At 28.2% G+C, this 21,135-nt stretch overlaps 16 non-coding genes across 16 annotated transcripts; all 16 read right to left on the reverse strand.

Moving 5' to 3' along the window:
* Positions 1–182: 182 nt before the first annotated feature.
* On the reverse strand, positions 183–255 carry TRNAQ-UUG (transfer RNA glutamine (anticodon UUG)). Its single transcript has one exon. It is a non-coding gene; the product is annotated as a tRNA-Gln (tRNA).
* A 672-nt stretch (positions 256–927) lies between these two features.
* Positions 928–1,000, reverse strand: TRNAQ-UUG (transfer RNA glutamine (anticodon UUG)). The gene has a single exon. It is a non-coding gene; the product is annotated as a tRNA-Gln (tRNA).
* Positions 1,001–1,668: 668 nt separating this feature from the next.
* Positions 1,669–1,741, reverse strand: TRNAR-UCG (transfer RNA arginine (anticodon UCG)). The gene has a single exon. It is a non-coding gene; the product is annotated as a tRNA-Arg (tRNA).
* Positions 1,742–2,413: 672 nt separating this feature from the next.
* On the reverse strand, positions 2,414–2,486 carry TRNAR-UCG (transfer RNA arginine (anticodon UCG)). Its single transcript has one exon. It is a non-coding gene; the product is annotated as a tRNA-Arg (tRNA).
* Positions 2,487–3,157: 671 nt separating this feature from the next.
* TRNAR-UCG (transfer RNA arginine (anticodon UCG)) lies at positions 3,158–3,230 on the reverse strand. Its single transcript has one exon. It is a non-coding gene; the product is annotated as a tRNA-Arg (tRNA).
* Positions 3,231–5,131: 1,901 nt separating this feature from the next.
* TRNAR-UCG (transfer RNA arginine (anticodon UCG)) lies at positions 5,132–5,204 on the reverse strand. The gene has a single exon. It is a non-coding gene; the product is annotated as a tRNA-Arg (tRNA).
* A 672-nt stretch (positions 5,205–5,876) lies between these two features.
* TRNAQ-UUG (transfer RNA glutamine (anticodon UUG)) lies at positions 5,877–5,949 on the reverse strand. Its single transcript has one exon. It is a non-coding gene; the product is annotated as a tRNA-Gln (tRNA).
* Positions 5,950–8,126: 2,177 nt separating this feature from the next.
* On the reverse strand, positions 8,127–8,199 carry TRNAR-UCG (transfer RNA arginine (anticodon UCG)). Its single transcript has one exon. It is a non-coding gene; the product is annotated as a tRNA-Arg (tRNA).
* Positions 8,200–8,873: 674 nt separating this feature from the next.
* On the reverse strand, positions 8,874–8,946 carry TRNAQ-UUG (transfer RNA glutamine (anticodon UUG)). The gene has a single exon. It is a non-coding gene; the product is annotated as a tRNA-Gln (tRNA).
* A 672-nt stretch (positions 8,947–9,618) lies between these two features.
* On the reverse strand, positions 9,619–9,691 carry TRNAR-UCG (transfer RNA arginine (anticodon UCG)). The gene has a single exon. It is a non-coding gene; the product is annotated as a tRNA-Arg (tRNA).
* A 672-nt stretch (positions 9,692–10,363) lies between these two features.
* On the reverse strand, positions 10,364–10,436 carry TRNAR-UCG (transfer RNA arginine (anticodon UCG)). The gene has a single exon. It is a non-coding gene; the product is annotated as a tRNA-Arg (tRNA).
* Positions 10,437–11,107: 671 nt separating this feature from the next.
* On the reverse strand, positions 11,108–11,180 carry TRNAR-UCG (transfer RNA arginine (anticodon UCG)). Its single transcript has one exon. It is a non-coding gene; the product is annotated as a tRNA-Arg (tRNA).
* A 1,902-nt stretch (positions 11,181–13,082) lies between these two features.
* On the reverse strand, positions 13,083–13,155 carry TRNAR-UCG (transfer RNA arginine (anticodon UCG)). Its single transcript has one exon. It is a non-coding gene; the product is annotated as a tRNA-Arg (tRNA).
* Positions 13,156–13,827: 672 nt separating this feature from the next.
* Positions 13,828–13,900, reverse strand: TRNAQ-UUG (transfer RNA glutamine (anticodon UUG)). Its single transcript has one exon. It is a non-coding gene; the product is annotated as a tRNA-Gln (tRNA).
* Positions 13,901–16,838: 2,938 nt separating this feature from the next.
* Positions 16,839–16,911, reverse strand: TRNAR-UCG (transfer RNA arginine (anticodon UCG)). Its single transcript has one exon. It is a non-coding gene; the product is annotated as a tRNA-Arg (tRNA).
* Positions 16,912–17,583: 672 nt separating this feature from the next.
* Positions 17,584–17,656, reverse strand: TRNAR-UCG (transfer RNA arginine (anticodon UCG)). The gene has a single exon. It is a non-coding gene; the product is annotated as a tRNA-Arg (tRNA).
* Positions 17,657–21,135: the final 3,479 nt, after the last annotated feature.

Consider the following 21,135-nt stretch of genomic DNA (forward strand, 5'->3'; position numbering starts at 1 on the left):
TCAACTTAAAGATACATTGACTGCTGTGCAATCTACAAAGTTTGCTAAATAGTTTAAAGAACAAAGGTTTTCAGATATTTTACTTTGAGCTGTGTTTGTTCTAATTTCATTATTATATTCCTTACAAAATATTTAATCTTAATGAAAAAAAATACAGTATAAACAAATAACATTGAATGCAATGACCACGAAGGGACTCAAACCCTCAATCTTCTGATGCAAAGTCAGACACCTTATCCATTAGGCCACGTGGTCACTGTTTGTCAATATATTAATGCCTAAGAAAGTATAGTAACATAAAGATTCAAGTAAAAAACATATTTGTTTTTTTCTTTGAGACAACTGTTTTGGATAATCTTACACTCAGATGACAAACTTTAATCCAACAATAATTTTAATTATTAATTCTGAATAAAACTAATATTGTTTAGTATTCTACAATACCCCATTCAAGAAGTTTGAGAAACCTAAAACAAACTGAGAAATATATTTAATGGTTGATGTGCAATCTACAAAGTTTACTGAATAGTTTAAAGACCAAAGGGTTAGAGATTATTCACTTTGAATCATGTTTGATCTGATTTCATTATTAAAATCCAAACATAAGATGTTATCTTTATATAAAAATATATACACCTAGATGACAAACTTTGATCCAACAATAATTTTAGTTATTGATTCTGAAAGAATATAATAATGTTTAGTATTCCACAATACCCAAGCCTAGAATTTTGAGAAATCTTAAATCAACTTAAAGATACATTGACTGCTGTGCAATCTACAAAGTTTGCTAAATAGTTTAAAGAACAAAGGTTTTCAGATTTTTTACTTTGAGCTGTGTTTGTTCTGATTTCATTATTATATTCCTTACAAAATATTTCATCTTAATGAAAAAAATACAGTATAAACAAACAACACTGAATCCAATGACCACGAAGGGACTCGAACCCTCAATCTTCTGATCCAAAGTCAGATGCCTTATCCATTAGGCCACGTGGTCACCGTGTGTCCAAAGATTAACACCTAAGAAAGTATAGTAATATAAAGATTCAAGTAAAAAACATTTGTTTTGTTTCTTTGAGACAACTGTTTTGGATAATCTTACACTCAGATGACAAACTTTAATCCAACAATAATTTCAATTATTAATTCTGAATAAAACTAATATTGTTTAGTATTCTACAATACCCCATTCAAGAAGTTTGAGAAACCTTAAACAAACTGAGAAATATATTTAATGGTTGATGTGCAATCTACAAAGTTTACTGAATAGTTTAAAGACCAAAGGGTTAGAGATTCTTCACTTTGAATCATGTTTGATCTGATTTCATTATTAAAATCCCAACATAAGATGTTATCTTTATGTAAAAATATATACACCTAGATGACAAACTTTGATCCAACAATAATTTTAGTTATTGATTCTGAAAGAATATAATGTTTAGTATTCCACAATACCCAAGCCTAGAATTTTGAGAAATCTTAAATCAACTTAAAGATACATTGACTGCTGTGCAATCTACAAAGTTTGCTAAATAGTTTAAAGAACAAAGGTTTTGAGATATTTTACTTTGAGCTGTGTTTGTTCTGATTTCATTATTATATTCCTTACAAAATATTTCATCTTAAAGAAAAAAATACAGTATAAACAAATAACATTGAATCCAATGACCACGAAGGGACTCGAACCCTCAATCTTCTGATCCGAAGTCAGACGCCTTATCCATTAGGCCACGTGGTCACTCTTTGTCAATATATCAATGCCTAAGATAGTATAGTAACATAAAGATTCAAGTAAAAAACATATTTGTTTTTTTCTTTGAGACAACTGTTTTGGATAATCTTACACTCAGATGACAAACTTTAATGCAACAATAATTTCAATTATTAATTCTGAATAAAACTAATATTGTTTAGTATTCTACAATACCCCATTCAAGAAGTTTTAGAAACCTTAAACAAACTGAGAAATATATTTAATGGTTGATGTGCAATCTACAAAGTTTACTGAATAGTTTAAAGACCAAAGGGTTAGAGATTCTTCACTTTGAATCATGTTTGATCTGATTTCATTATTAAAATCCAAACATAAGATGTTATCTTTATGTAAAAATATATACACCTAGATGACAAACTTTGATCCAACAATAATTTTAGTTATTGATTCTGAAAGAAAATAATAATGTTTAGTATTCCACAATACCCAAGCCTAGAATTTTGAGAAACCTAAAATCAACTTAAAGATACATTGACTGCTGTGCAATCTACAAAGTTTGCTAAATAGTTTAAAGAACAAAGGTTTTGAGATATTTTACTTTGAGCTGTGTTTGTTCTGATTTCATTATTATATTCCTTACAAAATATTTCATCTTAATGAAAAAAATACAGTATAAACAAATAACATTGAATCCAATGACCACGAAGGGACTCAAACCCTCAATCTTCTGATCCGAAGTCAGACGCCTTATCCATTAGGCCACGTGGTCACTCTTTGTCAATATATCAATGCCTAAGATAGTATAGTAACATAAAGATTCAAGTAAAAAACATATTTGTTTTTTTCTTTGAGACAACTGTTTTGGATAATCTTACATTCAGATGACAAACTTTAATGCAACAATAATTTCAATTATTAATTCTGAATAAAACTAATATTGTTTAGTATTCTACAATACCCCATTCAAGAAGTTTGAGAAACCTTAAACAAACTGAGAAATATATTTAATGGTTGATGTGCAATCTACAAAGTTTACTGAATAGTTTAAAGACCAAAGGGTTAGAGATTCTTCACTTTGAATCATGTTTGATCTGATTTCATTATTAAAATCCAAACATAAGATGTTATCTTTATGTAAAAATATATACACCTAGATGACAAACTTTGATCCAACAATAATGTTAGTTATTGATTCTGAAAGAAAATAATAATGTTTAGTATTCCACAATACCCAAGCCTAGAATTTTGAGAAACCTTAAATCAACTTATAGATATATTGACTGCTGTGCAATCTACAAAGTTTGCTAAATAGTTTAAAGAACAAAGGTTTTGAGATATTTAACTTTGAGCTGTGTTTGTTCTGATTTCATTATTATATTCCTTACAAAATATTTCATCTTAATGAAAAAACACAGTATAAACAAATAACATTGAATGCAATGACAACGAAGGGACTCGAACCCTCAATCTTCTGATCCGAAGTCAGACGCCTTATCCATTAGGCCACGTGGTCAATGTCTGTCCAAAGATTAACGCCTAAGAAAGTATAGTAATATAAAGATTCATGTAAAAAACATATTTGTTTTGTTTCTTTGAGACAACTGTTTTGGATAATCTTACACTCAGATGACAAACTTTGATCCAACAACAATTTTAGTTATTGATTCTGAAAGAAAATAATAATGTTTAGTATTCCACAATACCCAAACCTAGAATTTTGAGAAACCTTAAATCAACTTAAAGATACATTGACTGCTGTGCAATCTACAAAGTTTGCTAGATAGTTTAAAGAACAAAGGTTTTGAGATATTTTACTTTGAGCTGTGTTTGTTCTGATTTCATTATTATATTCCTTACAAAATATTTCATCTTAATGAAAAAAATACAGTATAAACAAATAACATTGAATCCAATGACCACGAAGGGACTCGAATCCTCAATCTTCTGATCCGAAGTCAGATGCCTTATTCATTAGGCAAGGTGGTCACTGTTTGTCAATATATTAATGCCTAAGAAAGTATAGTAACATAAAGATTCAAGTAAAAAACATATTTGTTTTTTTCTTTGAGACAACTGTTTTGGATAATCTTACACTCAGATGACAAACTTTAATCCAACAATAATTTCAATAATTAATTCTGAATAAAACTAATATTGTTTAGTATTCTACAATACCCCATTCAAGAAGTTTGAGAAACCTTAAACAAACTGAGAAATATATTTAATGGTTGATGTGCAATCTACAAAGTTTACTGAATAGTTTAAAGACCAAAGGGTTAGAGATTCTTCACTTTGAATCATGTTTGATCTGATTTCATTATTAAAATCCAAACATAAGATGTTATCTTTATGTAAAAATATATACACCTAGATGACAAACTTTGATCCAACAATAATTTTAGTTATTGATTCTGAAAGAAAATAATAATGTTTAGTATTCCACAATACCCAAGCCTAGAATTTTGAGAAACCTTAAATCAACTTAAAGATACATTGACTGCTGTGCAATCTACAAAGTTTGCTAAATAGTTTAAAGAACAAAGGTTTTGAGATATTTTACTTTGAGCTATTTTACTTTGAGCTGTGTTTGTTCTGATTTCATTATTATATTCCTTACAAAATATTTCATCTTAAGGAAAAAAATACAGTATAAACAAATAACATTGAATGCAATGACCACGAAGGAACTCGAACCATCAATCTTCTGAGCCGAAGTCAGACGCCTTATCCATTAGGCAACCTGGTCAATGTCTGTCCAAAGATTAACGCCTAAGAAAGTATAGTAACATAAAGATACAAATAAAAAACATATTTGTTTTGTTTCTTTGAGACAACTGTTTTGGATAATCTTACACTCAGATGACAAACTTTAATCCAACAATAATTTCAATTATTAATTCTGAATAAACTAATATTGTTTAGTATTTTACAATACCCCATTCAAGAAGTTTGAGAAACCTTAAACAAACTGAGAAATATATTTAATGGTTGATGTGCAATCTACAAAGTTTACTGAATAGTTTAAAGACCAAAGGGTTAGAGATTCTTCACTTTGAATCATGTTTGATCTGATTTCATTATTAAAATCCAAACATAAGATGTTATCTTTATCTAAAAATATATACACCTAGATGACAACTTTGATCCAACAATAATTTTAGTTATTGATTTTGAAAGAAAATAATGTTTAGTATTCCACAATACCCAAGCCTAGAATTTTGAGAAACCTTAAATCAACATAAAGACACATTGACTGCTGTGCAATCTACAAAGTTTGCTAAATAGTTTAAAGAACAAAGGTTTTGAGATATTTTACTTTGAGCTGTGTTTGTTCTGATTTCATTATTATATTCCTTACAAAATATTTCATCTTAATGAAAAAAATATAGTATAAACAAATAACATTGAATGCAATGACCACGAAGGGACTTGAACCCTCAATCTTCTGATCCGAAGTCAGACGCCTTATCCATTAGGCCAAGTGGTCAATGTCTGTCCAAAGATTAACGTCTAAAAAAGTATAGTAATAAAAAGATTCAAGTAAAAAACATATTTGTTTTGTTTCTTTGAGACAACTGTATTGGATAATCTTACACTCAGATGACAAACTTTAATCCAACAATAATTTCAATTATTAATTCTGAATAAAACTAATATTGTTTAGTATTCTACAATACCCCATTCAAGAAGTTTGAGAAACCTTAAACAAACAGAAATACATTTAATGGTTGATGTGCCTTCTACAAAGTTTACTGAATAGTTTAAAGACCAAAAGGTTAGAGATTCTTTAGTTTGAATCATGTTTGATCTGATTTCATTATTATAATCCAAACATAAGATGTTATCTTTATGTAAAAATATATACACCTAGATGACAAACTTTAATCCAACAATAATTTTAGTTATTGATTCTGAAAGAAAATAATAATGTTTAGTATTCCACAATACCCAAGCCTAGAATTTTGAGAAACCTTAAATCAACTTAAAGATACATTGACTGCTGTGCAATCTACAAAGTTTGCTAAATAGTTTAAAGAACAAAGGTTTTCAGATATTTTACTTTGAGCTGTGTTTGTTCTAATTTCATTATTATATTCCTTACAAAATATTTAATCTTAATGAAAAAAAATACAGTATAAACAAATAACATTGAATGCAATGACCACAAAGGGACTCGAACCCTCAATCTTCTGATGCAAAGTCAGACACCTTATCCATTAGGCCACGTGGTCACTGTTTGTCAATATATTAATGCCTAAGAAAGTATAGTAACATAAAGATTCAAGTAAAAAACATATTTGTTTTTTTCTTTGAGACAACTGTTTTGGATAATCTTACACTCAGATGACAAACTTTAATCCAACAATAATTTTAATTATTAATTCTGAATAAAACTAATATTGTTTAGTATTCTACAATACCCCATTCAAGAAGTTTGAGAAACCTTAAACAAACTGAGAAATATATTTAATGGTTGATGTGCAATCTACAAAGTTTACTGAATAGTTTAAAGACCAAAGGGTTAGAGATTCTTCACTTTGAATCATGTTTGATCTGATTTCATTATTAAAATCCAAACATAAGATGTTATCTTTATATAAAAATATATACACCTAGATGACAAACTTTGATCCAACAATAATTTTAGTTATTGATTCTGAAAGAAAATAATAATGTTTAGTATTCCACAATATCCAAACGTAGAATTTTGAGAAACCTTAAATCAACTTAAAGATACATTGACTGCTGTGCAATCTACAAAGTTTGCTAGATAGTTTAAAGAACAAAGGTTTTGAGATATTTTACTTTGAGCTGTGTTTGTTCTGATTTCATTATTATATTCCTTACAAAATATTTCATCTTAATGAAAAAAATACAGTATAAACAAATAACATTGAATCCAATGACCACGAAGGGACTCGAATCCTCAATCTTCTGATCCGAAGTCAGACGCCTTATTCATTAGGCAAGGTGGTCACTGTTTGTCAATATATTAATGCCTAAGAAAGTATAGTAACATAAAGATTCAAGTAAAAAACATATTTGTTTTTTTCTTTGAGACAACTGTTTTGGATAATCTTACACTCAGATGACAAACTTTAATCCAACAATAATTTCAATTATTAATTCTGAATAAAACTAATATTGTTTAGTATTCTACAATACCCCATTCAAGAAGTTTGAGAAACCTTAAACAAACTGAGAAATATATTTAATGGTTGATGTGCAATCTACAAAGTTTACTGAATAGTTTAAAGACCAAAGGGTTAGAGATTCTTCACTTTGAATCATGTTTGATCTGATTTCATTATTAAAATCCAAACATAAGATGTTATCTTTATGTAAAAATATATACACCTAGATGACAAACTTTGATCCAACAATAATTTTAGTTATTGATTCTGAAAGAAAATAATAATGTTTAGTATTCCACAATACCCAAGCCTAGAATTTTGAGAAACCTTAAATCAACTTAAAGATACATTGACTGCTGTGCAATCTACAAAGTTTGCTAAATAGTTTAAAGAACAAAGGTTTTGAGATATTTTACTTTGAGCTATTTTACTTTGAGCTGTGTTTGTTCTGATTTCATTATTATATTCCTTACAAAATATTTCATCTTAAGGAAAAAAATACAGTATAAACAAATAACATTGAATGCAATGACCACGAAGGAACTCGAACCATCAATCTTCTGAGCCGAAGTCAGACGCCTTATCCATTAGGCAACCTGGTCAATGTCTGTCCAAAGATTAACGCCTAAGAAAGTATAGTAACATAAAGATACAAATAAAAAACATATTTGTTTTGTTTCTTTGAGACAACTGTTTTGGATAATCTTACACTCAGATGACAAACTTTAATCCAACAATAATTTCAATTATTAATTCTGAATAAACTAATATTGTTTAGTATTTTACAATACCCCATTCAAGAAGTTTGAGAAACCTTAAACAAACTGAGAAATATATTTAATGGTTGATGTGCAATCTACAAAGTTTACTGAATAGTTTAAAGACCAAAGGGTTAGAGATTCTTCACTTTGAATCATGTTTGATCTGATTTCATTATTAAAATCCAAACATAAGATGTTATCTTTATCTAAAAATATATACACCTAGATGACAAACTTTGATCCAACAATAATTTTAGTTATTGATTCTGAAAGAAAATAATAATGTTTAGTATTCCACAATACCCAAGCCTAGAATTTTGAGAAACCTTAAATCAACATAAAGATACATTGACTGCTGTGCAATCTACAAAGTTTGCTAAATAGTTTAAAGAACAAAGGTTTTGAGATATTTTACTTTGAGCTGTGTTTGTTCTGATTTCATTATTATATTCCTTACAAAATATTTCATCTTAATGAAAAAAATATAGTATAAACAAATAACATTGAATGCAATGACCACGAAAGGACTTGAACCCTCAATCTTCTGATCCGAAGTCAGACGCCTTATCCATTAGGCCACGTGGTCAATGTCTGTCCAAAGATTAACGCCTAAAAAAGTATAGTAATAAAAAGATTCAAGTAAAAAACATATTTGTTTTGTTTCTTTGAGACAACTGTATTGGATAATCTTACACTCAGATGACAAACTTTAATCCAACAATAATTTCAATTATTAATTCTGAATAAAACTAATATTGTTTAGTATTCTACAATACCCCATTCAAGAAGTTTGAGAAACCTTAAACAAACTGAGAAATATATTTAATGGTTGATGTGCAATCTACAAAGTTTACTGAATAGTTTAAAGACCAAAGGGTTAGAGATTCTTTAGTTTGAATCATGTTTGATCTGATTTCATTATTATAATCCAAACATAAGATGTTATCTTTATGTAAAAATATATACACCTAGATGACAAACTTTAATCCAACAATAATTTTAGTTATTGATTCTGAAAGAAAATAATAATGTTTAGTATTCCACAATACTCAAGCCTAGAATTTTGAGAAACCTTAAATCAACTTAAAGATACATTGACTGCTGTGCAATCTACAAAGTTTGCTAAATAGTTTAAAGAACAAAGGTTTTCAGATATTTTACTTTGAGCTGTGTTTGTTCTAATTTCATTATTATATTCCTTACAAAATATTTAATCTTAATGAAAAAAAATACAGTATAAACAAATAACATTGAATGCAATGACCACGAAGGGACTCAAACCCTCAATCTTCTGATGCAAAGTCAGACACCTTATCCATTAGGCCACGTGGTCACTGTTTGTCAATATATTAATGCCTAAGAAAGTATAGTAACATAAAGATTCAAGTAAAAAACATATTTGTTTTTTTCTTTGAGACAACTGTTTTGGATAATCTTACACTCAGATGACAAACTTTAATCCAACAATAATTTTAATTATTAATTCTGAATAAAACTAATATTGTTTAGTATTCTACAATACCCCATTCAAGAAGTTTGAGAAACCTTAAACAAACTGAGAAATATATTTAATGGTTGATGTGCAATCTACAAAGTTTACTGAATAGTTTAAAGACCAAAGGGTTAGAGATTATTCACTTTGAATCATGTTTGATCTGATTTCATTATTAAAATCCAAACATAAGATGTTATCTTTATATAAAAATATATACACCTAGATGACAAACTTTGATCCAACAATAATTTTAGTTATTGATTCTGAAAGAATATAATAATGTTTAGTATTCCACAATACCCAAGCCTAGAATTTTGAGAAATCTTAAATCAACTTAAAGATACATTGACTGCTGTGCAATCTACAAAGTTTGCTAAATAGTTTAAAGAACAAAGGTTTTCAGATTTTTTACTTTGAGCTGTGTTTGTTCTGATTTCATTATTATATTCCTTACAAAATATTTCATCTTAATGAAAAAAATACAGTATAAACAAACAACACTGAATCCAATGACCACGAAGGGACTCGAACCCTCAATCTTCTGATCCGAAGTCAGACGCCTTATCCATTAGGCCACGTGGTCACTCTTTGTCAATATATCAATGCCTAAGATAGTATAGTAACATAAAGATTCAAGTAAAAAACATATTTGTTTTTTTCTTTGAGACAACTGTTTTGGATAATCTTACACTCAGATGACAAACTTTAATGCAACAATAATTTCAATTATTAATTCTGAATAAAACTAATATTGTTTAGTATTCTACAATACCCCATTCAAGAAGTTTTAGAAACCTTAAACAAACTGAGAAATATATTTAATGGTTGATGTGCAATCTACAAAGTTTACTGAATAGTTTAAAGACCAAAGGGTTAGAGATTCTTCACTTTGAATCATGTTTGATCTGATTTCATTATTAAAATCCAAACATAAGATGTTATCTTTATGTAAAAATATATACACCTAGATGACAAACTTTGATCCAACAATAATTTTAGTTATTGATTCTGAAAGAAAATAATAATGTTTAGTATTCCACAATACCCAAGCCTAGAATTTTGAGAAACCTAAAATCAACTTAAAGATACATTGACTGCTGTGCAATCTACAAAGTTTGCTAAATAGTTTAAAGAACAAAGGTTTTGAGATATTTTACTTTGAGCTGTGTTTGTTCTGATTTCATTATTATATTCCTTACAAAATATTTCATCTTAATGAAAAAAATACAGTATAAACAAATAACATTGAATCCAATGACCACGAAGGGACTCAAACCCTCAATCTTCTGATCCGAAGTCAGACGCCTTATCCATTAGGCCACGTGGTCACTCTTTGTCAATATATCAATGCCTAAGATAGTATAGTAACATAAAGATTCAAGTAAAAAACATATTTGTTTTTTTCTTTGAGACAACTGTTTTGGATAATCTTACATTCAGATGACAAACTTTAATGCAACAATAATTTCAATTATTAATTCTGAATAAAACTAATATTGTTTAGTATTCTACAATACCCCATTCAAGAAGTTTGAGAAACCTTAAACAAACTGAGAAATATATTTAATGGTTGATGTGCAATCTACAAAGTTTACTGAATAGTTTAAAGACCAAAGGGTTAGAGATTCTTCACTTTGAATCATGTTTGATCTGATTTCATTATTAAAATCCAAACATAAGATGTTATCTTTATGTAAAAATATATACACCTAGATGACAAACTTTGATCCAACAATAATGTTAGTTATTGATTCTGAAAGAAAATAATAATGTTTAGTATTCCACAATACCCAAGCCTAGAATTTTGAGAAACCTTAAATCAACTTATAGATATATTGACTGCTGTGCAATCTACAAAGTTTGCTAAATAGTTTAAAGAACAAAGGTTTTGAGATATTTAACTTTGAGCTGTGTTTGTTCTGATTTCATTATTATATTCCTTACAAAATATTTCATCTTAATGAAAAAACACAGTATAAACAAATAACATTGAATGCAATGACAACGAAGGGACTCGAACCCTCAATCTTCTGATCCGAAGTCAGACGCCTTATCCATTAGGCCACGTGGTCAATGTCTGTCCAAAGATTAACGCCTAAGAAAGTATAGTAATATAAAGATTCATGTAAAAAACATATTTGTTTTGTTTCTTTGAGACAACTGTTTTGGATAATCTTACACTCAGATGACAAACTTTGATCCAACAACAATTTTAGTTATTGATTCTGAAAGAAAATAATAATGTTTAGTATTCCACAATACCCAAACCTAGAATTTTGAGAAACCTTAAATCAACTTAAAGATACATTGACTGCTGTGCAATCTACAAAGTTTGCTAGATAGTTTAAAGAACAAAGGTTTTGAGATATTTTACTTTGAGCTGTGTTTGTTCTGATTTCATTATTATATTCCTTACAAAATATTTCATCTTAATGAAAAAAATACAGTATAAACAAATAACATTGAATCCAATGACCACGAAGGGACTCGAATCCTCAATCTTCTGATCCGAAGTCAGATGCCTTATTCATTAGGCAAGGTGGTCACTGTTTGTCAATATATTAATGCCTAAGAAAGTATAGTAACATAAAGATTCAAGTAAAAAACATATTTGTTTTTTTCTTTGAGACAACTGTTTTGGATAATCTTACACTCAGATGACAAACTTTAATCCAACAATAATTTCAATAATTAATTCTGAATAAAACTAATATTGTTTAGTATTCTACAATACCCCATTCAAGAAGTTTGAGAAACCTTAAACAAACTGAGAAATATATTTAATGGTTGATGTGCAATCTACAAAGTTTACTGACTAGTTTAAAGACCAAAGGGTTAGAGATTCTTCACTTTGAATCATGTTTGATCTGATTTCATTATTAAAATCCAAACATAAGATGTTATCTTTATGTAAAAATATATACACCTAGATGACAAACTTTGATCCAACAATAATTTTAGTTATTGATTCTGAAAGAAAATAATAATGTTTAGTATTCCACAATACCCAAGCCTAGAATTTTGAGAAACCTTAAATCAACTTAAAGATACATTGACTGCTGTGCAATCTACAAAGTTTGCTAAATAGTTTAAAGAACAAAGGTTTTGAGATATTTTACTTTGAGCTATTTTACTTTGAGCTGTGTTTGTTCTGATTTCATTATTATATTCCTTACAAAATATTTCATCTTAAGGAAAAAAATACAGTATAAACAAATAACATTGAATGCAATGACCACGAAGGAACTCGAACCATCAATCTTCTGAGCCGAAGTCAGACGCCTTATCCATTAGGCAACCTGGTCAATGTCTGTCCAAAGATTAACGCCTAAGAAAGTATAGTAACATAAAGATACAAATAAAAAACATATTTGTTTTGTTTCTTTGAGACAACTGTTTTGGATAATCTTACACTCAGATGACAAACTTTAATCCAACAATAATTTCAATTATTAATTCTGAATAAACTAATATTGTTTAGTATTTTACAATACCCCATTCAAGAAGTTTGAGAAACCTTAAACAAACTGAGAAATATATTTAATGGTTGATGTGCAATCTACAAAGTTTACTGAATAGTTTAAAGACCAAAGGGTTAGAGATTCTTCACTTTGAATCATGTTTGATCTGATTTCATTATTAAAATCCAAACATAAGATGTTATCTTTATCTAAAAATATATACACCTAGATGACAAACTTTGATCCAACAATAATTTTAGTTATTGATTTTGAAAGAAAATAATGTTTAGTATTCCACAATACCCAAGCCTAGAATTTTGAGAAACCTTAAATCAACATAAAGACACATTGACTGCTGTGCAATCTACAAAGTTTGCTAAATAGTTTAAAGAACAAAGGTTTTGAGATATTTTACTTTGAGCTGTGTTTGTTCTGATTTCATTATTATATTCCTTACAAAATATTTCATCTTAATGAAAAAAATATAGTATAAACAAATAACATTGAATGCAATGACCACGAAGGGACTTGAACCCTCAATCTTCTGATCCGAAGTCAGACGCCTTATCCATTAGGCCAAGTGGTCAATGTCTGTCCAAAGATTAACGTCTAAAAAAGTATAGTAATAAAAAGATTCAAGTAAAAAACATATTTGTTTTGTTTCTTTGAGACAACTGTATTGGATAATCTTACACTCAGATGACAAACTTTAATCCAACAATAATTTCAATTATTAATTCTGAATAAAACTAATATTGTTTAGTATTCTACAATACCCCATTCAAGAAGTTTGAGAAACCTTAAACAAACAGAAATACATTTAATGGTTGATGTGCCTTCTACAAAGTTTACTGAATAGTTTAAAGACCAAAAGGTTAGAGATTCTTTAGTTTGAATCATGTTTGATCTGATTTCATTATTATAATCCAAACATAAGATGTTATCTTTATGTAAAAATATATACACCTAGATGACAAACTTTAATCCAACAATAATTTTAGTTATTGATTCTGAAAGAAAATAATAATGTTTAGTATTCCACAATACCCAAGCCTAGAATTTTGAGAAACCTTAAATCAACTTAAAGATACATTGACTGCTGTGCAATCTACAAAGTTTGCTAAATAGTTTAAAGAACAAAGGTTTTCAGATATTTTACTTTGAGCTGTGTTTGTTCTAATTTCATTATTATATTCCTTACAAAATATTTAATCTTAATGAAAAAAAATACAGTATAAACAAATAACATTGAATGCAATGACCACAAAGGGACTCGAACCCTCAATCTTCTGATGCAAAGTCAGACACCTTATCCATTAGGCCACGTGGTCACTGTTTGTCAATATATTAATGCCTAAGAAAGTATAGTAACATAAAGATTCAAGTAAAAAACATATTTGTTTTTTTCTTTGAGACAACTGTTTTGGATAATCTTACACTCAGATGACAAACTTTAATCCAACAATAATTTTAATTATTAATTCTGAATAAAACTAATATTGTTTAGTATTCTACAATACCCCATTCAAGAAGTTTGAGAAACCTTAAACAAACTGAGAAATATATTTAATGGTTGATGTGCAATCTACAAAGTTTACTGAATAGTTTAAAGACCAAAGGGTTAGAGATTCTTCACTTTGAATCATGTTTGATCTGATTTCATTATTAAAATCCAAACATAAGATGTTATCTTTATATAAAAATATATACACCTAGATGACAAACTTTGATCCAACAATAATTTTAGTTATTGATTCTGAAAGAAAATAATAATGTTTAGTATTCCACAATATCCAAACGTAGAATTTTGAGAAACCTTAAATCAACTTAAAGATACATTGACTGCTGTGCAATCTACAAAGTTTGCTAGATAGTTTAAAGAACAAAGGTTTTGAGATATTTTACTTTGAGCTGTGTTTGTTCTGATTTCATTATTATATTCCTTACAAAATATTTCATCTTAATGAAAAAAATACAGTATAAACAAATAACATTGAATCCAATGACCACGAAGGGACTCGAATCCTCAATCTTCTGATCCGAAGTCAGACGCCTTATTCATTAGGCAAGGTGGTCACTGTTTGTCAATATATTAATGCCTAAGAAAGTATAGTAACATAAAGATTCAAGTAAAAAACATATTTGTTTTTTTCTTTGAGACAACTGTTTTGGATAATCTTACACTCAGATGACAAACTTTAATCCAACAATAATTTCAATTATTAATTCTGAATAAAACTAATATTGTTTAGTATTCTACAATACCCCATTCAAGAAGTTTGAGAAACCTTAAACAAACTGAGAAATATATTTAATGGTTGATGTGCAATCTACAAAGTTTACTGAATAGTTTAAAGACCAAAGGGTTAGAGATTCTTCACTTTGAATCATGTTTGATCTGATTTCATTATTAAAATCCAAACATAAGATGTTATCTTTATGTAAAAATATATACACCTAGATGACAAACTTTGATCCAACAATAATTTTAGTTATTGATTCTGAAAGAAAATAATAATGTTTAGTATTCCACAATACCCAAGCCTAGAATTTTGAGAAACCTTAAATCAACTTAAAGATACATTGACTGCTGTGCAATCTACAAAGTTTGCTAAATAGTTTAAAGAACAAAGGTTTTGAGATATTTTACTTTGAGCTATTTTACTTTGAGCTGTGTTTGTTCTGATTTCATTATTATATTCCTTACAAAATATTTCATCTTAAGGAAAAAAATACAGTATAAACAAATAACATTGAATGCAATGACCACGAAGGAACTCGAACCATCAATCTTCTGAGCCGAAGTCAGACGCCTTATCCATTAGGCAACCTGGTCAATGTCTGTCCAAAGATTAACGCCTAAGAAAGTATAGTAACATAAAGATACAAATAAAAAACATATTTGTTTTGTTTCTTTGAGACAACTGTTTTGGATAATCTTACACTCAGATGACAAACTTTAATCCAACAATAATTTCAATTATTAATTCTGAATAAACTAATATTGTTTAGTATTTTACAATACCCCATTCAAGAAGTTTGAGAAACCTTAAACAAACTGAGAAATATATTTAATGGTTGATGTGCAATCTACAAAGTTTACTGAATAGTTTAAAGACCAAAGGGTTAGAGATTCTTCACTTTGAATCATGTTTGATCTGATTTCATTATTAAAATCCAAACATAAGATGTTATCTTTATCTAAAAATATATACACCTAGATGAAAACTTTGATCCAACAATATTTTTAGTTATTGATTCTGAAAGAAAATAATAATGTTTAGTATTCCACAATACCCAAGCCTAGAATTTTGAGAAACCTTAAATCAACTTAAAGATACATTGACTGCTGTGCAATCTACTAAGTTTGCTAAATAGTTTAAAGAACAAAGGTTTTGAGATATTTTACTTTGAGCTATTTTACTTTGAGCTGTGTTTGTTCTGATTTCATTATTATATTCCTTACAAAATATTTCATCTTAAGGAAAAAAATACAGTATAAACAAATAACATTGAATGCAATGACCACGAAGGGACTCGAACCCTCAATCTTCTGATCTGAAGACAGACGCATTATCCATTAGGCCACGTGGTCAATGTCTGTCCAAAGATTAACGCCTAAGAAAGTATAGTAATATAAAGATTCAAGTAAAAAACATATTTGTTTTGTTTCTTTGAGACAACTGTATTGGATAATCTTACACTCAGATGACAAACTTTAATCCAACAATAATTTCAATTATTAATTCTGAATAAAACTAATATTGTTTAGTATTCTACAATACCCCATTCAAGAAGTTTGAGAAACCTTAAACAAACTGAGAAATATATTTAATGGTTGATGTGCAATCTACAAAGTTTACTGAATAGTTTAAAGACCAAAGGGTTAGAGATTCTTCACTTTGAGTCATGTTTGATCTGATTTCATTATTATAATCCAAACATAAGATGTTATCTTTATGTAAAAATATATACACCTAGATGACAAACTTTGATCCAACAATAATTTTAGTTAGTGATTCTGAAAGAAAATAATAATGTTTAGTATTCCACAATAACCAAGCCTAGAATTTTGAGAAACCTTAAATCAACTTAAAGATACATTGACTGCTGTGCAATCTACAAAGTTTGCTAAATAGTTTAAAGAACAAAGGTTTTGAGATATTTTACTTTGAGCTGTGTTTGTTCTGATTTCATTATTATATTCCTTACAAAATATTTAATCTAAATGAAAAAAAATACAGTATAAACAAATAACATTGAATGCAATGACCACGAAGGGACTCAAACCCTCAATCTTCTGATCCGAAGTCAGACGCCTTATCCATTAGGCCACGTGGTCACTGTTTGTCAATATATTAATGCCTAAGAAAGTATAGTAACCTAAAGATTCAAGTAAAAAACATATTTGTTTTTTTCTTTGAGACAACTGTTTTGGATAATCTTACACTCAGATGACAAACTTTAATCCAACAATAATTTCAATTATTAATTCTTAATAAAACTAATATTGTTTAGTATTCTACAATACCCCATTCAAGAAGTTTGAGAAACCTTAAACAAACTGATAAATATATTTAATGGTTGATGTGCAATCTACAAAGTTTACTGAATGGTTTAAAGACCAAAGAGTTAGAGATTCTTCACTTTGAATCATGTTTGATCTGATTTCATTATTAAAATCCAAACATAAGATGTTATCTTTATGTAAAAATATATACACCTAGATGACAAACTTTGATCCAACAATAATTTTAGTTATTGATTCTGAAAGAATATAATAATGTTTAGTATTCCACAATACCCAAGCCTAGAATTTTGAGAAATATTAAATCAACTTAAAGATACATTGACTGCTGTGCAATCTACAAAGTTTGCTAAATAGTTTAAAGAACAAAGGTTTTCAGATATTTTACTTTGAGCTGTGTTTGTTCTGATTTCATTATTATATTCCTTACAAAATATTTAATCTTAATGAAAAAAATACAGTATAAACAAATAACATTAAATGCAATGACCACGAAGGGACTCGAACCCTCAATCTTTTGATCCGAAGTCAGATGCCTTATCCATTAGGCCACGTGGTCACCGTGTGTCCAAATAATAACACCTAAGAAAGTATAGTAATCTAAAGATTCAAGTAAAAAACATATTTGTTTTGTTTCTTTGAGACAACTGTTTTGGATAATCTTACACTCAGATGACAAACTTTAATCCAACAATAATTTCAATTATTAATTCTGAATAAAACTAATATTGTTTAGTATTCTACAATACCCCATTCAAGAAGTTTGAGAAACCTTAAACAAACTGAGAAATATATTTAATGGTTGATGTGCAATCTACAAAGTTTACTGAATAGTTTAAAGACCAAAGGGTTAGAGATTCTTCACTTTGAATCATGTTTGATCTGATTTCATTATTAAAATCCAAACATAAGATGTTATCTTTATATAAAAATATATACACCTAGATGACAAACTTTGATCCCACAATAATTTTAGTTATTGATTCTGAAAGAAAATAATAATGTTTAGTATTCCACAATACCCAAGCCTAGAATTTTGAGAAACCTTAAATCAACTTAAAGATACATTGACTGCTGTGCAATCTACAAAGTTTGCTAAATAGTTTAAAGAACAAAGGTTTTGAGATATTTTACTTTGAGCTGTGTTTGTTCTGATTTCATTATTATATTCCTTACAAAATATTTCATCTTAATGAAAAAAAATACAGTATAAACAAATAACATTGAATCCAATGGCCACGAAGGGACTCGAATCCTCAATCTTCAGATCTGTAGTTAGACGCCTAATCCATTAGGCCAGGTGGTCACTGTTTGTCAATATATTAATGCCTAAAAAAGTATAGTAACATAAAGATTCTAGTAAAAAACATATTTGTTTTGTTTCTTTGAGACAACTGTTTTGGATAATCTTACACTCAGATGACAAACTTTAATCCAACAATAATTTCAATTATTAATTCTGAATAAAACTAATATTGTTTAGTATTCTACAATACCCCATTCAAGAAGTTTGAGAAACCTTAAACAAACTGAGAAATATATTTAATGGTTGATGCGCAATCTACAAAGTTTACTGAATAGTTTAAAGACCAAAAGGTTAGAGATTCTTCACTTTGAATCATGTTTGATCTGATTTCATTATTATAATCCAAACATAAAATGTTATCTTTATCTAAAAATATATACACTTAGATGTCAAACTTTGATCCAACAATAATTTTAGTTATTGATTCTGAAAGAAAATAATAATGTTTACTATTCCACAATACCCAAGCCTAAAATTTTGAGAAACCTTAAATCAACTTAAAGATACATTGACTGCTGTGCAATCTACAAAGTTTGCTAGATAGTTTAAAGAACAAAGGTTTTGAGATATTTTACTTTGAGCTGTGTTTGTTCTGATTTCATTATTATATTCCTTACAAAATATTTCATCTTAATGAAAAAAATACAGTATAAACAAATAACATTGAATGCAATGACCACGAAGGGACTCGAACCATCAATCTTTTGATCCGAAGTCAGATGCCTTATCCATTATGCCACGTGGTCAATGTCTATCCAAAAATTAACGCCTAAGAAAGTATAGTAACATAAAGATACAAGTAAAAAACATATTTGTTTTGTTTCTTTGAGACAACTGTTTTGGATAATCTTACACTCAGATGACAAACTTTAATCCATCAATAATTTCAATTATTAATTCTGAATAAAACTAATATTGTTTAGAATTCTACAATACCCCATTCAAGAATTTTGAGAAACCTTAAACAAACTGAGAAATATATTTAATGGTTGATGTGCAATCTACAAAGTTTACTGAATAGTTTAAAGACCAAAGGGTTAGAGATTCTTCACTTTGAATCATGTTTGATCTGATTTCATTATTAAAATCCAAACATAAGATGTTATCTTTATATAAAAATATATACACCTAGATGACAAACTTTGATCCAACAATAATTTTAGTTATTGATTCTGAAAGAAAATAATAATGTTTAGTATTCCACAATACCCAAGCCTAAAATTTTGAGAAACCTTAAATCAACTTAAAGATACATTGACTGCTGTGCAATCTACAAAGTTTGCTAGATAGTTTAAAGAACAAAAGGTTTTGAGATATTTTACTTTGAGCTGTGTTTGTTCTGATTTCATTATTATATTCCTTACAAAATATTTAATCTTAATGAAAAAAATACAGTATAAACAAATAACATTGAATCCAATGACCACGAAGGGACTCGAATCCTCAATCTTCTGATCCGAAGTCAGACACCTTATTCATTAGGCCAGGTGGTCACTGTTTGTCAATATATTAATGCCTAAGAAAGTATAGTAACATAAAGATTCAAGTAAAAAACATATTTGTTTTTTTCTTTGAGACAGCTGTTTTGGATAATCTTACACTCAGATGACAAACTTTAATCCAACAATAATTTCAATTATTAATTCTGAATAAAACTAATATTGTTTAGTATTCTACAATACCCCATTCAAGAAGTTTGAGAAACCTTAAACAAACTGAGAAATATATTTAATGGTTGATGTGCAATCTACAAAGTTTACTGAATAGTTTAAAGACCAAAGGGTTAGAGATTCTTCACTTTGAATCATGTTTGATCTGATTTCATTATTAAAATCCAAACATAAGATGTTATCTTTATCTAAAAATATATACACCTAGATGAAAACTTTGATCCAACAATAATTTTAGTTATTGATTCTGAAAGAAAATAATAATGTTTAGTATTCCACAATACCCAAGCCTAGAATTTTGAGAAACCTTAAATCAACTTAAAGATACATTGACTGCTGTGCAATCTACTAAATTTGCTAAATAGTTTAAAGAACAAAGGTTTTGAGATATTTTACTTTGAGCTATTTTACTTTGAGCTGTGTTTGTTCTGATTTCATTATTATATTCCTTACAAAATATTTAATCTTAAGGAAAAAAATACAGTATAAACAAATAACATTGAATGCAATGACCACGAAGGGACTCGAACCCTCAATCTTCTGATCTGAAGACAGACGCATTATCCATTAGGCCACGTGGTCAATGTCTGTCCAAAGATTAACGCCTAAGAAAGTATAGTAATATAAAGATTCAAGTAAAAAACATATTTGTTTTGTTTCTTTGAGACAACTGTATTGGATAATCTTACACTCAGATGACAAACTTTAATCCAACAATAATTTTAATTATTAATTCTGAATAAAACTAATATTGTTTAGTATTCTACAATACCCCATTCAAGAAGTTTGAGAAACCTTAATCAAACTGAGAAATCCATTTAATGGTTGATGTGCCTTCTACAAAGTTTACTGAATAGTTTAAAGACCAAAAGGTTAGAGATTCTTCACTTTGAATCATGTTTTATCTGATTTCATTATTATAATCCAAACATAAGATGTTATCTTTATCTAAAAATATATACACTTAGATGTCAAACTTTGATCCAACAATAATTTTAGTTATTGATTCTGAAAGAAAATAATAATGTTTAGTATTCCACAATACCCAAGCCTAGAATTTTG

The sequence above is a fragment of the Pseudophryne corroboree genome, chromosome 8 (assembly GCF_028390025.1).
Source record: "Pseudophryne corroboree isolate aPseCor3 chromosome 8, aPseCor3.hap2, whole genome shotgun sequence".
NCBI lineage: Eukaryota > Metazoa > Chordata > Amphibia > Anura > Myobatrachidae > Pseudophryne > Pseudophryne corroboree.